The sequence below is a fragment of the Peromyscus californicus genome, unplaced genomic scaffold (genome assembly GCF_007827085.1).
Source record: "Peromyscus californicus insignis strain IS unplaced genomic scaffold, ASM782708v3 Scaffold_7__1_contigs__length_154581171, whole genome shotgun sequence".
In the NCBI taxonomy this organism is placed as follows: domain Eukaryota; kingdom Metazoa; phylum Chordata; class Mammalia; order Rodentia; family Cricetidae; genus Peromyscus; species Peromyscus californicus.
The window spans coordinates 20,379,538-20,396,502 of NW_026294595.1; the positions used below are offsets into that span (position 1 = coordinate 20,379,538).

Genomic DNA, 16,965 nt, shown 5'->3' on the forward strand with positions numbered 1-16,965 from the left:
CCTGCATAGGCCAGATGAGAACATCAGATCCTCAGGAACTGAAGTTAAAGTTTTGAGCTACCATGTGAGTACTGGGTATCAAAACTGGGTTCCCAGGAAAAATAGTAAGTGTTCTTAACTGATGACTCATCTCTCAACCCCCTGTATCAATGAATTTTAATTCTTCATCTAAAAATTACAGAAATACCTCTTAATATTTTTGGTAATTAGAAATCATACATATGATAGGCCTTAGTCAATCACTGTAATAATGCAGTTGTATTATTCTGTCTATATTTTGTGAGGAAATTATTTTTTAGTAGTTCTCTAAACAAATTTTCTAACTATGATTTTCTAATATTTCTGTGAATTACTATGCATAGGTATAATGCATTTTGGTAAGTACCGTTTTAAGCTACTTCTGTCAGTCTTGATGTGATTCAAAATTTGAATACAAGCCCTCCACCCTTATCACTGCTGGTACTGTAAGTACTTTGGATGTCTTTCTGGACTTTGTTTTTTATTTTTCTAGATGGGGTTTCTCTGTATAGCTTTGGGGCCAGTCCTGGCACTAGCTTGGTAGACCAGGCTGGCCTCGAACTCACAGAGATCCACTTGCCACTGCCTCCAGAGTGCCAGGATTAAAGGCGTGTGCCACCACCTCCTGGCCTGGACTATAGTCTTTGTATTTTAGCTTTCTGTACAGCATGCCCAGAGCAAGATCACATGTGCTGGTGACAGCCACATTTGCAAGAACTGATTTGTCATGAGAAGGGACGGTAGGGTAGGCTTCCATGATAGAAGCCTTATAGCCTGCTCCAAAGCAGGCAAGCCTTGGACTGGGGATTTTCAAATAGAAAAAAACCATGCAGGGTGTTCAAAGGTCCTGCTTCTGAAGACACAAGAAATTCCTGGAAGCAAAAATGCCTGCCTACAACAATGCATTATTGCCCCAAAGCAGCAGCATTTTTTTTTCCTGCTAAGGGGACTCTGTGCTCTTTGAAAAGAAAGAATGATTCTAACAAAGACACAACCATATAAGACCTTAAATCTTTAAGCTTAATTTTGTTCTCTAAATTTTTATGGTTCTTTAAGCATCTTAGGAAATTTCAAAATTGTTATGAGAACATTGCTTTCAATGCATCCATTATTTGGGAAAGTGGCCTGTTAAGCAATTAACAACATTTTGTATCATACAATTATCTCAAAATTTATGAAGGGTATTCTACTGTCCTATACTATTTGGATTATCTTTATTGACATAAACATATTTCAGAGATGAAATCAACATAAGACAAGCAACTTATCTAATATGCCTCAGGACTATTTCCATACCTTAGCAAAATGGTCTTTTGGGGAGTTAACAGGGGATAACCACCAATGGGTCATATATGAATACAAGCATTTTACTAAACATAGACATAGTGAATCCATTTCACAAAATAACAGCTATAAACAAGTCAACTGCCTTGCCTTGAGGCATGTATGAATCATCAGTCATTTTATCCAAGGCAGAATAGTGATAAAAAGATATTATTGAGCCAGTTTTTTTTTAACTTTCTGTATATCCTATTCCCAAATATCATATATATATATATATATATATATATATATATATATATATATATATATATCTTAATTAGGTAACTTTGCTAGATACTGGACATGAAAAAAATAATGATTTCCTAATGTTTGAAAAACATTATCTGAAGCAGAAACCAATTACCTACCACAAAGATAGTACATGGATGTTCTATACCTCTCCCATGACCTTGAGTTAGTAACCTGAGGAAGAATGAGCCTTGGTGGGAAAAACAAAGCTAGTTTATCAAATCACTAGCCAGGAAGAACTCATCAGAGCAATTGTAATGTCATAATAGTTCCCTACTGAGTCTGAGAGGCAGCTATCCATGGTTTGGCCACCCCCTGTAGATACGCCCTGACTGAGGTGCATTGTTATTTGCCAGTTTCCAGAAGGTGCACAAATTCTTTGCTTAGAATCCCAGTATGTGTCATAACTTGAGGATTTATTCCTGGGGAGATTCTTACCCATAATTCTTATTACTTCTACTTCCTGGAAGATCCCTGGATCCTGGTGACAATAATTACCCTTCTCCTTCTAAAAAGATGCTTTTGATTAAGTAAGTTTCAGTGAATGTTAGCAATTCCCTTGCTATCTGCCTATTTACTTTTCTCAAGGACAGATGCTAGATACTAATTCCCAACCAAGTCAAAGACTCTTCTCTTGGGAAACAAAAGGTGTGCATGGAGGTAAGTCTTTCACCTCTTCTTGCTTCTCCATGTCCTGCTGTGGATGTTATCACGCTCTCCTAGTATCATCATTATTTTATTACTATATTCAGGTTTCCAAAGAAGAAAAGTTGCAGGGTCCTAAAGCATCATAAACTTCCTATCTTACCATTTGGTTACTGTGGTTTGAGTTAAATAATATATCTGAAGATAAATGTGAGTCTACACCTTCCTTTGCAACAGTGAAATTTTTCAATTATATTGTATGATTACATCTAATTTTATAAATTTTATAATTCATTTATTATTTTCTTTGCAGTATATTTATAATATTTTATGAAAATTTACTTTAAAAGATATAAGCAGTATGTCATAGTAAAAGCTGAAGAAGCATAAATGTTGAAAGTTTAAAATGAATTCCACCATAAATCCTGGTCATGTCTTGCTTTGATGACTGGTACATTGAATTGTAATCACCAACCTTAAGGTTATTCACCACTTACTAAAATTTTACAATTATATACCAAAATGATATTATCTTTTTACTCTTTCTTTCTATATGATGAAATGTTTTTAGTTTGGTGAAGGGAATTTAACTAGTGAAACATATCACAAAATAACAGTATATTTTCCCTTAGAAATTATGCCAATATAGGGCATTGTAGTTATCTATTATAGTTTTGCTTGAATGCATACCATTCAAAAAATTGTATAGAAAAAGTAAAATTTAGAAAATATAATTATAACTTTGCTTAAAAGATTATTAAATTTTAAAAATAAAGGCTTTAGACATATTTAACTTAATATTTTGCAAAAAAAATTTAAATCAAAATAATATTGGCTATCAAGAAAAATGTGATGTGAATCTTCTATTCCTGTGAAGAGACACCATGACCATGGCAGCTATTATAAAAGAAAGCATTTAATTAGTGTGGCTTATAGTCTTCACAACCACAGAAAGTACACAGTATCTCTGGAGTCTGGAGATGATTAACAGACAGAATGGCACTCTGGTAGGCTGAATGTAATTGACCCACACAAGCTTATGCGGAGTGGCACAATTAGGAGTTGTGGCTTTGTATGAGTAGGTGTGGCCTTGCTGGAGAAAGTGTGTCACTGTTGCAGTGGGCTGTGGGGTCTCCTATGCTCCTTCAGATCAAGATTTTGAATTCTCTAGCACCGTGTCCTCCTGTACACCACCGTGTCCCACCATAATGATAATGGCCTAAACTTTTGGACTATAAGCCACACTAATTAAATGCTTTCTTTTATAATAGCTGCCATGGTCATGGTGTCTCTTCACAGGAATAGAAACCCTAACTAAGACAAGTACTAACCACGACATACATGAACATTCACTACATAGTCACCCTCCTCCACTTCAAAATAATTCAAGGTCAAGTTCTCTTTAGCAGACTATCTAAAAGAGGGAAATACATTACTAGACCATTTACTCAAATAGAAATACAACAAAGTAAAGGAGGTTTTGAATGTGTGCTGGCCGGGCTAGAAGTTCAATACTTCTACAGCCTTGAAATTCAGAAAGGTGAGTTTCCTATCTAATATCAACACTACAAACCTTTATTTAATGAACAGATCTGTGTGTGCTTTGAAACTTTTTTCAAATAAACTTTAATATTTAGAACATGGCAACCTTTTTCACAATATTTTCAAATTTCACAATGTACAGTAACCCTTGGTAAATAATTCAAATAAGCTTCAATTTTTTTAAGAAACTATATTAGAGATTATGAGTTCTTCCAAATATACATTAACCTCAGTAAAAATCAAATTGAACTGGAATTTTATATGTAATCGAGGAATATAATTTGTTTTTTATTAGTCCTAGTCTTGACCTAAGTATTTACAAATCAATACTAATTTTATATTTAATGGGATCCATAAATGTCTTTATGCAGGAAGTTCGATTTTTGTGCTGTAGTTACAAATGCATTTTAAAGTACATGGAGAATTCTAAAATGGAAGAAGCCAAAGGAAAGGTTTTATTTATATAAGTGTTAAGGATTTCTCTCTAAAATAGAGAAGTCTTTGTAAGTAACTGAAGATACTTGCTTAGCTGTGGAAAGTCAGTTTATTTAGGATGTAGATTTCTCCTAAAGGCTGTCATGAAAGAGGCAACACCATGATGCTTTTGTGAGCACTCTATCTGCCTGCTTATTTTGCCCTCCAGTCCCACACCTTGGAGGCATATCCTGGATTCTTTCCAGAGCGGAGATTTTTGATGAGTCTATTTATTAGAATGACTTGAGTAGTTTGTGAAAACTTACTGTCCAAGATAGAGTCCAAATTAATCAGAATCTTGGTGTGTGTTAAGGAAGGAGAAGTCAAACAGACTGTCAATATTCAAAACAAAATAAAGTACAACAAAACAGAAAACCATAAATTCCCATGTGCAGTCAAAGGTCATAGCACTAAATAAGCCTGATTTGTGTTTGTTTACTTCTCTTACTTAACTCGTGTTTGACCAATCCCCTATCACCTGCTTCAGTCTGTCCTTCACAGTGGTCAACGTCTTCTTTTCATCTGAACACCCCTCTTTTCCACATCCTTAGGCCACATGTGGATCAGGTCTGGCTAGGCCTGGCTCCTTAGATTCATAAGAGCAGTTGATTTCATTATCACCCTTCCAGATGTTCTCTTCTGGATACAGCAATTGCCCTTAATGCCACTCATGCCTCTCTTTTTCATTCTTTCCCTCTCTAACTACTACTCATATGTATTGCATAGAGATATTTTGACGTGAATACAACATTAAGTCACTTCTCCACTGAAAACCTCCAGTGACTTACATTAAGACCTAACTTAGACAAACGGTGGTGGCACACACCTTTAATCCCAGCACTCGGGAGGCAGAGTCAGGCTGATCTTTGTGAGTTCGAGGCCAACCTGGTCTACAGAGCGAGATCCAGGAAAGGCACAAAACTACACAGAGAAACCCTGTCTCGAAAAATCAAAAAAAGACCTAACTCATTCCAGCAGGTCTCACATATGGTTACTTTTGTCATATGCTGACAAGCCTGTTATTATTTGTTATTTCTATTGTACTACTTGAAAACATTTCTTGATCATTTGTCTTTCCATTATTAACACCAATAGAATCTCAGGTAACTGTCTTCTTTATTAATTTGCTTTGCAAAGCTAGTTTTAAGGTTGTGCATTCACAGAATGGATAGCTGAGCTATCACCAAAGAGGAAAACAACATCTTGGCTTCAGAATTCTCCCAGTCAGGGCACAGATAGTTAAGGCACAGCATCTCTGATATGTCTTGTGGAATTGTGACTGACACCTACCTCTTGGTCACCTGAGGAAATGTAGAGGAAGGCTCATTACTATTGTTCTCATCTGTGAATGCAAATTAAGAAAATGGGTTTCTATGCTACATCCCAAGAATTTTCCTGAGACTTCATTTCCTTTATCCTTCCTGGATCCCACATTGCTTTCATTCTTGATATCTAACATTGCTGAGACCTTGAGGAACAAAATGTCCACACAGATTATTTTATATTATTATGAGTGAATGAGAGTTAACCAGGAACCATTACCCTGCCTTGTAAGCAGGTCACTCCCTTATAACATTTTAAACAATGTCACAGATTTGGAAATGCATGAATGTATTTACTTAACAAGGTATGAATAAACAGTTAACATTTATGGGTATGTATTTATATCTAGTTAAATGTGTGTGTGTGTGTGTTTTTTTTTTTTTTTTTTGGTTTTTCGAGACAGGGTTTCTCTGTGTAGTTTTGCGCCTTTTCCTGGAACTCACTTGGTAGCCCAGGCTGGCCTCGAACTCACAGAGATCCGCCTGGCTCTGCCTCCCGAGTGCTGGGATTAAAGGCGTGCGCCACCACCGCCCGGCAAATGTGTGTTTTTATTACAGCTCTTTATTTATAATGTTTGGGGAAATGTGTGCACCATATCTCTTATTGGAGGTCAGATAATTTAACTTGCAGGAGTGTATTCTTTCCCTCCACCAAATAGATCCCAGAGATAGAAATCAGTCAGATTTGGCAACGAAGTGCCTTTATCTACTGAAGCACTTTTCTGGCCCAAATATATATTATTAAAAATATCTTCTTGCTAATGCAGAATAGTGCATATTTAGGAAAAGATGTGCATACAAAGGGATATGTATAAGTATGCAAGTTGCCTTTAGGAAATACCTCCCCACATTCACTCCTCAGCAATAATCTCATTGACAGAGTTCGCCAAGATTTCTCCTGTGATAGGAAGCCAAGTCAATAATTTCTCTTTTTCTTGGCACTAAATGGAACCACTTTTACTCCAAGTGGGACTTCAATAAAACTTTACTCTACATCCAGTTGCTTGTTTAACATATGTTATGAAATTCAACTTTCCTTAATTATATTCCTTGAGATACTAATATGCAATTCTAACTCTTCTCTTAGCTCATATAAAAGAACTTGAAACATAGAGACCAGTTGTGTTCTAGAGATGTTTTGTCTTTTAGCTATTTAGTATTAATGGACAGAATTTAAACAAATCACTATGAGATCGTATATTCTGCCAGAACCTATGATTCCACTTTTTAAATTCAATAGAATTTATTTCAAAATACCTAATTTCTAAGATGAAGTGTTAAAGTTTCAACAGAAGATTGGATTATATTTTCACAAAGGGCACCATACTGAATTAGTATAGGTTCTGATGAGAGGTGAGTGTGGAATGTGGGATAACTGTCTCAAGTTTAGTTTTTATTCGAATCAGTCCTTATTTGGTAATTTAAATTGTTCCTTTCTGAGAGAGGACTTTCAGAGGAAAACTCTCATTGTGAATATGATGCAGGAAGTCTCCTTAAAATGCTATAATTTGAAAATATGATATGTTGAGCACCATATATGTTTTTAAAAAAGAAATATTAAGGAGAAAAAACATTGTAGATTCTAAGACATGTAAGTAATGCCTCTAATGTCAGTCATTTTAATGTGTAAGTCAATAATGTATAATTCTTCCAATTTAAATATTCCAACATTTAGCATGATCAAAATCTTAAATAAACATATGAAATGAACCACAACTTTTTTACTACAGTTATTAGCTTAAAATAATAATCAATGACATAAAGATTTTCAAGAAAATGTTACCATTACAAATCTCATATTGGAAAATACTTATACCATAAATTAAAGATACATGAAATTAGTGATTTTATGAGTATGAATAGGATTGCATATAAAACATACAGTTAACCTACAAAAGGAGGATTGTGTGATATTTAAAACTTTATTAATAATGACTAAACTTTTAGTTCATCATGTCTTTCTTTTATGAGTATTGGGGGAGAAATTCCATAGCTGAAAATCAACATTCATTTTCTAACTCAACCAAGTATTAACTAGTTTACCAGTATATTCTAAACATTCATCAATAATATATCAATAAATAAGGATACATATTCAATACATAAACCATATCTAATTAACTAAAATTATGGAGACATCTATTTATAATCATAACAGCCATCTGTCATCACCCAAAAGCCTTCTTATCTAAAAAACATTATCACTTCCAAAAACCCTTATTAATGAATGATTGTCACACTTTAACCTCCTTCTCAGATATTTTACTGGAGTCTACAGGATTGTGAAATGTCAAGTGTTTGAATCAGTATATTGATATATGAAAGTATTTTAGCTAGATTATTAAACTGTGGCTATTCAAGTATGCTCCCTTTCCCTAACAACTCAAGCAGCCAGCTTCCTCCAATGTAAGAGCTCTTGATTTAACAAGCTCAAATTAAATGATTTGACCAGTACTGTGCAACTAAAAAAATACGTTGAACTCAACAAGAATTAAGTCAAATTTCCCAAGAATAAATATACTTGGTTCACTATTTAAAAACTTAAATTTCAATTTTTAAAAATTCAAACAAATTAAGATAAGCATTATTATTGGAATATCCTATTAAACCCATTAAATCTAACATATTATATATGCATGCAAATGTATACATACACATTTACAGACATTCGTATGTACATGCTCATACACATTTCTTGAACAGTGTTGACTGGAGTGGAAAGCCATTATTTTATCATTTAGAAACACGTAGTACAAATTATTTTAAATGTTAAAATTACACATTTTATATCCTCAGCCTTATAATTCAAACCTTTATGATATAAGTCACACCAACCTTCATACTGAGAGTTGAAAAGGAAAAATAATATCAGTATAATCTTTAAAGTAATTGTATTTATATAAATTTTAAATTACACGTCAGAGTTTTTATTATCATCTCAAAACAAAGATAATTTAGGAGTCCTGTGTGATGTCCTGGCCTGTCAATTGATCTTGAACATGGATATTCTATGGTGTCTTCCTCAGCAGCATCACCTACACCTAAGATCCATTTAGAGTTACAGAGATTCAGGCATTATTACTGGCCTACATTTTACAAAATCTTTAAGGGAACCAAAGAATACACATAAGAGTTTGAGAAATGCTGACTGGTAGCAATAATAAATAAAATTTATTATTAATAATGACAAATTCAAAGGTAGAAATATAATCTATAACTAACATTTTGCTCTAGAATTGCTGCTGCTCATTGCTAATTAGTCAATCTTTTAATTTCAAGTTTTTTGAGATGAAAATGTATGGATACAAATTTTTTGAGTTCATTTTAGCCTTGGTTAACGCAGCAAAGTAGATGAAACAGTACAGATGCATTTTAAAATTATTCAAAGTTAAGAAGCATAGATTAGGTAAGTCATATATGAGGTCAGGTGTGCCAGTAGCCTATATATTTCCCTGGAAATTTTCATATACATTCAGCAGTTCAGTGTCTCTTGCCCCATAGAATTATCTCAGTATTAAGGAAGGAAGGAGAAAAGACCAATCTTTTGTACTTGAAAATATAAAAAAAGAAAACCTACCAAATTAGTATTCAAGAACGAAAAATCTTCTAATTAAACAAGCTATATACCCACAAACATGTAATACTAAATCATATTTAAATATTTACTATGCGTTCATATACAAAATATTTTACAATGTTAAAATAGTTTTGAAAGATATAGAAATTCAAAGCTTTGTTTCTAATATAAACATTTTAATCTCAAACCCAGATTGTGTTCATAATGGACACAAGTAACTCATGAAAGAAACAGACTGCTTTCAACTTTTGTTAAAATAGAAGAATACATAAAATTTTAACTTTATATACATTCTGACAGAATTATAAATTTAAACACTTTTTAAAGGAAAAAGTGATGCATATAAATAAATACACAATAAAATGATGAGTTTACAACAGGAGGTTGTGCATCAAAGAAACATCCCTCAGTGTGAATTAACAATATAGATGAAGGAAAATCAGCTGAGCAGCCTGCATATTGTTGGAATTCCATTCATTAATTGCTGCATTATCTGTCAAATTTACTTCTGTCTTAGGGCAGTCCTACCTTTAAGAATTGTTTCAAATTAATAATAAATCAATGCAAAAACCCATCTTCTGTCATGCTTACTTTCCAATTGATAATAATCATAACTGAATTGAAATCTAAAGTTAGCCCACAGTTTGTAGGTAAAATAAGTAAGTAATGGTGTGACTCTGATGGACTCTTCCTGCAGCAAGAGAACTGAGACCGAAAGTATACAATTACAGAGTACAGCATCCATGAGCTCTTATGAAACTAGAATAAGCCTCTTTATGTATTGTTCTATTATTTCAAAAATTATTTCCACATAGATATTGTTATACAAAGTTAATGTTAATTTATCAGGTGAATTCAAGTGAACGTTTCATTGTTTTAAAAATGATGTTAGTATTTCATTGTAAATCTATTACACAGAATATTATTGAAAAGAGCAGTGAGATTAGATTTTTGAGGGGAGCTTTTATAATCTACTCACACAGAAGGTACTTGTGATAAAATGTTTAAAACGTACAGAGAGACAATGGAAGTGCATGTTCTGCTAGAGTGTGCATTTAACAAAGGAAAGTAAAGCCTGTCTATGGGCTGCTTGGTATTCAGTTTTCAATTGCAGACATAGTCCTGTTGTTTCAAATAAGAACTACTTGACTTTGAAACACGAGCACTTTAAAAACACAACTTTAGCAAGTTCACAAATGTTTTGAAAGCCATTTCTAAGATGGTGGTTGTGGTGGTTTGAATGAGAATGATCCTCATAGATGTGTATATTTGAGTACATGCTGGTGGAACAGTTTGGCAAGGATTAGGAGATGAGATTTCATAAACTCGCATCATTCCCATTTAGGTCTCTCTCTCTCTCTCTCTCTCTCTCTCTCTCTCTCTCTCTCTCTCTCTCTCTCTCTCTCTCTGCCTTAGGTTTGTGGAATCAGATACAACTTCTCAGCTACTGCTCTAGTGTCATGACTGCCTGCCTGCTGCCAGCTGCCATAATCCGCACCATCATAGTTATGAACCATAACCCTCTGACACTGTAAACCTTCAATAAACTATTTCTTCTATAAGTTGTCTTGGTCATGGTGTCTTTTCAGAGCAATAATAAAGTAAAAAAGTAACTAAGACAATACTTAACATACTGCAGTGAATTTCCTTGTCCTATGATATTGTCATGGGCTTTTTTTTAATTATCACAGAAGATAACAATGATTACTCAACTTTCAGAAATTATGGTCTCATCACATTTGCCAAGGATTATAATATGTTTAAAGTTGCCTACACTTTAGGCGAGTTCTTCTTTTGTTTTCTGGTATCTACTCTTCTTGCACTGCATTATTTTAAATGGGTGGGCTCCTCAGATTCATTGATACCTGAATCTGTCTCCAGTACACATGTGATTTCCACAATGCATTGCTTAGGTGTACACAGCAAGTTGAACTCAATGTTAGGGAGCACACTCCATTAAGTACATGATATTTATACCACAATAAAGAGAAAATGCTTATTCATTATATGCTGATCCTATATTTGGCAGCAAAGGAAAAAAATCTTAAATCCAAGTGAAGTGATGTATTTGAGAAGAAACCATAGCATACTGCCCAGAAGTTTTAAAACTTTCTTTTTTCTTGTGGCTTTAGTACCTACACATTTCTGCGGCCTCTATGGGCGTTTGGTACACATACTTATATGTAGGCAAAGCATTCAGATCCATTAAATGAAAATAAATGAATGTTTAAAATGAATACAGTTGCAGATCCTGGAGGAACAGAATAACAGGAGCAGCTACTTCTGGAGGATGTTGAAGAACATCTTAGTTTGTTAATCCGCTCCCGCCATAGTACATATTTCCTGTCACTAGCATGCTCTGCTTTTATAAGAAACATGTACTTAAGTTAGAGCCTTCCTTTCCATGCTTTCTTAGAATGAAGCCATAGGCTGCAGTTTTACATCTTAAAAGCACATCTACTAGAGGTTACATTAGTAGCTTGTGACCTTATGAGGGTTTGTGCTAACTTTAAGGAGTGGAGTCTAATATAGGGAGGAAATCATGCTACAAGAGACATGCCCTAGAGGCCGTGAGGAGCCCAGGCTTTCATTTTCGTATCTTGATGTGTGATAAAGGACTCTCCAGGGACAATGCTCCTACCATCATGTACTGTTTCTGTTACCACAGTACCAAAGCAACAGGGCCACCCAACAGAGGATGAGAAGCTCTGAAACCTGGAGCTCACAGAAACATTTTGTCTTTATGATTTTTTTTTAATCTCTGGTGTTTTGTCATACATCATTACCAGGTTGGAGACAGGATCTTTAAGAAGATAGTCAAAGTTTAATGATTCTAAGAGAATGGACACCTAGTCTTAGAAGATGGTGTTCTCAAAATATACAGGGAGAAATCCCAGGGATTGCTCTTTTCTTTCCCAGGAAGGCTCACAAAAGAGGCAGCTTTCCACCAGCCAGGAGAGATGCTTCATCAGAATCAAATCCTTATAACACCTTGATCTTCAGAAGCAAGTTTCTGTGCCAAACCCAAAATTCTCTTGCCCAAATAACAGATAGATGATCCAAGTGGTTAGAGTGGTCCAAGAATCCAATACAGCCAGTTTCTTTGAAGTGTTTATTACCATGCATCAAGGTAGAAACCTTCTATTCAGTTTAAAGGAAAATAAAAATCAGATAAAATGGTGTGCATGTCCATCACTACAACTTATCAAGGCTGAGAGAACAACCAAATAACCAAAATAGTTATTAGACTAAATCAATTATTGACTTCTGTTTTGCATACTGTTTACATTTTATAAATACCATTAAGAAATTGCTGCCCAGGGGATATCTAATAACGTTAAATTAGACTCCAGCCATTCCAATGCTATTAAATGATAAAATGAGTTTCTTGGGAGACTTTTGAGTAATTGGAGACATGAATCCTGTTGGAGGGAATGAGGCCAGTGAACCTGAGAAGAGGTTTATAGGTAAGCTTTATTTCAGAGCAGTAAAATCCATTCAGAAAAGCTGATATTGACAACGTGTATCTAGAAACTAGTAGACAGCCTAAAAAGAGCAAGAGAATGCAGTTTAAAGTACTTCTAAAATTAAATCATCTGAGTTCAAAAAAAAGTAGACCTAACTGTATCATTATGATCTTCTGAATATTTTATATTTTTCTCACTTAAGTAGCATTATTTTACATGAAAATATTTTAAGATTTAATTTGATTGATGACTGTTATTGCATGGCATGTGTGTAGGAGGCCAGAGGGCATGAGGTCCCCAGGAGCTGGAGTGGCAGGTGTTTGTGAGCTGCTGGGTGTGGCTGCAGGGAATTGCTTGGAGGAACAGCAAGTGCTTTTAACTATTGAACTACCTCTCTCAACAAAATGGTCTTGACGTACACGCAGCTTCTTTGTTTCCTCAGGTTGCAGGTATGGTCTCAAACTCTCTTTGTTTAAGTCACTGATAATTTCTAGAGTATTAACTGAGGCCATATTTTCCTTGACTTTCAAGGCACCAGGAACTCAGTCACAGCAGGTTATGGTGATAATGATAGACACCAGGTCAAATTCCATATGACATCTGGAAGAAATATTAGTTTAAAATTTCTCAGCACATCTTTAATCAGAAATGAGATAATGGATACATTCTACCTCCTGGCAGGAGAAAAGTTGCCATTTTGCTCAAAAAGAATTCTACTTATATAGCACTTTATCTATCCCTAGACACCCTGTTCAGGTCCAAAGACAGCAAAAGTGATTTCATCTGGAGCATTCTCTTTACTTCCTGCTAAGCCAATGCTGCCTTTATTCCTTGAACCAGTTAGTACCCAAAATAGTCATCACCAGCAACAATAGACGCTCCTCAGGACTATAGTTCAAATCTCTGGACTCAGTGACCTAGGATTCTAGACTGAGGAGCTCTGTAGGAGGGGTGACTCCAATCAGCACTGCATTGGGGAAGGACTGCTCTACTGAAATTTCTAGTCAGCCACACTGATTTGGCAAAGGAACATGTGAAAAAGAATCACCCTATTGCTATTCTCTCTCTCCATGTCCACATGACCCACTTAGTGGTTTATTGATGGATTTTCCATGCTTATAAACACAGAATGGAAGATTTTATAATTAGACAGAGCTGATACTTAGAGGAAATAATCAAATATGGATAGAAAGAGACATTGAGCTAAGAAAAAAAATACTGTAGAAGTATAGTGTTGAGGCAGTGTATACTTTTTTATATGTTAACTTGTTTATTAACATTTTTTTCTTTATGTTACATACCGATCACAGTTAAGGCAGCTTATTCTTGGTGAGACTATTTGAAACAAATACAAGAATAAGAGAAGCCAAGGAAAATCAGTGAACACTGGCAAAGCTGAGTGCATGCACATCTATCAGAGAATAGAAGGAGCAGTCTTCTATGTGTCCTGGGTCCTGTGAAATGTCCAGTGATTCTCTAGTCACAAAAGAAGCTGCTGTGTCACAGACACCGTGTTCAAATGAGTGCAGTCCCATGGGTAAGGTGAGGATAGTATTGCATTATAGTTAATGTTCTTCTCATAGAAAATCATCTCAAGTACTTAGCTCCAAAGAATGGGGTCACAAAGCAGGAGCTAGTTTTCTGGAGGACATCATTTCAAACTCATTTTCCAGGGAAGAATAGCATCAGCTTCTGCTTTCTCTCTGAGAGTCCTCAAGAACAGAGTTGCTTTTCCCTATCAGAAACTAGAGAGGGGTGAATCAAAACTGGTGCAGACAAGGACAGGGAGAAGTGTATGTACCAGGAGCCTCAGGGTGCTAATGCACGCTCCAGTCACCTCATTGGAAGCCCCTACACACGTTTCTTCTAGTGAACTTCTCTTATAACTGTTAATCATGGATCAATGTGCAGGAAAAATGGAAGTCTTGTAGTCTGTGCATACTCTCTGCTGAATTCTCCTTCATTCCCAGAGTGGGTAGAAAAAGCAACCACTTAAAGATAAGGAAGAACCAATGGTTTTATCCTGATTAGACTTCATCTAAGGGGATTAATGGAACTTTAATAGAGGTAAGATAGAGAAATAATAAAACCTTAGGAGAAAAAAGGTTTGATAGGACAGAGAATAACATGTGCACACACACACAAAACCAAACATAATCTGGCAGGATAGCTCAGGAATAGAGTCCCCCACTAGGACCTGGGGGATCCATCCTTCAACCTTTAAAACTTGGCTAGACAGTGAAGAAGGCAAGAACAGGGAATTTAATGAGTTGCGGTGTCAAGCAGAGCTGTGTGAGTCACCATTTTTATTTTAAGACAGGGCTTGCATAAGCAGTTTCATTAAAAAAAAAACTGCATTTTGTCTGCAACGGCTTCTCATCCTAGTAAAAGAAAGTGTGTAATTGCTGAGGTTATTAGATAGATACAGGCACAACTATGTACGTCCCTTAAAGTTCAATTGACTTCACATTGTTATCTTCACTTAAGGCTCATGTGTATTTTCAAATTTGATGGATAGACTCCATTATATTTCCCTGGGCGTTACTTTGCTCTGTATCCTGACCTTAATTTTATAGCTTTAATATATCACTCATACTTTTTCCCAGGTTGAACTAAAATAAAATATAAAATAAAATAGTTGAACTACAAAATCTTGAGAGTGATCAGTATGATTGGATAACAGCCTAAAATTAACAAAGAGTCAGGAAACTCTAACATCAACCCATGGCCTTGGTAGCCAAAGATTTGAGAATACATAGTTCTGAATAATTTTCCTGTTTAAAGTTTAATAAACAGGAGAAAAATATTGAACAAGAATTCTATTATCTGAGTGAAAAATATCTCCTTTCCTCCCTCTCTTCCCAATTAATCTCCATTGGATGCAATAAGGCTAATTTGGCCCACATTGGCATGTTCTCAGAAATGGTGGTTTTTCTGCTCACAAATCAAAAGACGATAACCCACAACCCAGGAACTAGGGAAAAAAGAATATGAACACTATATATTTCTAGAATGCTTATCTCAGTTCCTTAATAAAGCAGGTTGCACATAACCCAGAATTCTGCTCAGCAGGTGAATGACCTCAAAATATCACCCAACCACTGTGTCAGTGATGTGTTTCAAAACATTCTTCATTTTAAGAATCATTGGAGCCTTCATCCAGTAATGGATGAAAACAGATGCAGAGATCCTCAGCCGACCACTGGGCTGGGCTCCGGGCATCCTGTTGAAGAGAGAGGAGGGATTGTAAGAGGCAGGAGGCATCTAGGTCATCACAAGGGAACTCACAGAAACAAATAACCTGGACTCACAGGAACTCACAGACAACTGGGCAGTCAGCTAAGGAGCCCGCATGGGACCGACCTAGGCCCTCTACATATGTGTGGCAGTTGTATAGCTTGGTCTACTTATGGGACTCCTAGCATTGGGAGTGGAGCCTGTCCCTGATACTTTGGCTGGCTTTTGGGAACCTATTCCTCATACTGGGTTGCCTAGCCCAGTCTTAATACAAGGGGAGGAGCATAGTCCTACCTCAACTTGATATGCCATCCTTTGTTGACACCCAAGGGAGGCCTGCCTCTTTCTGAACAGAAACAGAAGAGGAGTGGATTGGGGCAGGGGGAGGGGAGGTGGGAGCAGAGGGCCCAGGAGAGGTGGGGTAAGGAAGGGGAGGAGAGGAGGGAGAGGAAACTGTGGTCCAGATATAAAATAAATGAATAAATTTAATTAATAAAAAAGGATCATTAAGTGTTTTACATGTCCTTTAGACATCAATGGCTTGTCATCAAGAACTAATTATTATTTGTTTTGTCAACTATATTTATCTACACGTTAAAGGCATTCCAAAGAGCACTTTTCATCCTGGTAGTGGATTTTACTTCATTTCTAAGTTTGTATTTTTACTTTTCATCAACTAACACACATGACATGGAATGTCATTTTATTTTCCATGCATTAATCTAAAATGTGGTATTTTTGTTAAAAATGTAAAGAAAGTTCATCTTCTTAGTACATACATTTACATTTTGGCATATTTTAATTAGTTGGTCTCCCGGTGGTTGGGTAATGAGGAGAAACTGATTTACTGTTCGCCATTAAGGGCAGCCAATCATTTTTCTACCATTGGAAACTATTGATGGATAGTTGTGACACACTTAATCTCATAGATTTGCAATCTAAGAGAGCAAATACATTGAAAACTTTTCAAAGAGGAGCTACATACATTTTTAGTTTTCTCTGACTGTTAAAGCATTTTTGGAGTTCTGTTATATAATTTTGACTGAACTGGTGATTATATTAGCTGACTACTTTGATTCTAGTTCCTCCACTGTTAAATTTCGTACAATTA

General features: G+C 35.6%; 1 protein-coding gene across 5 annotated transcripts in view; it reads right to left on the reverse strand.

The window, feature by feature from the left end:
- Lrp1b (LDL receptor related protein 1B) overlaps window positions 1-16,965 on the reverse strand; it is a 1,950,932-nt gene that overhangs the window by 1,563,864 nt on the left and 370,103 nt on the right. The window lies entirely within an intron of this gene.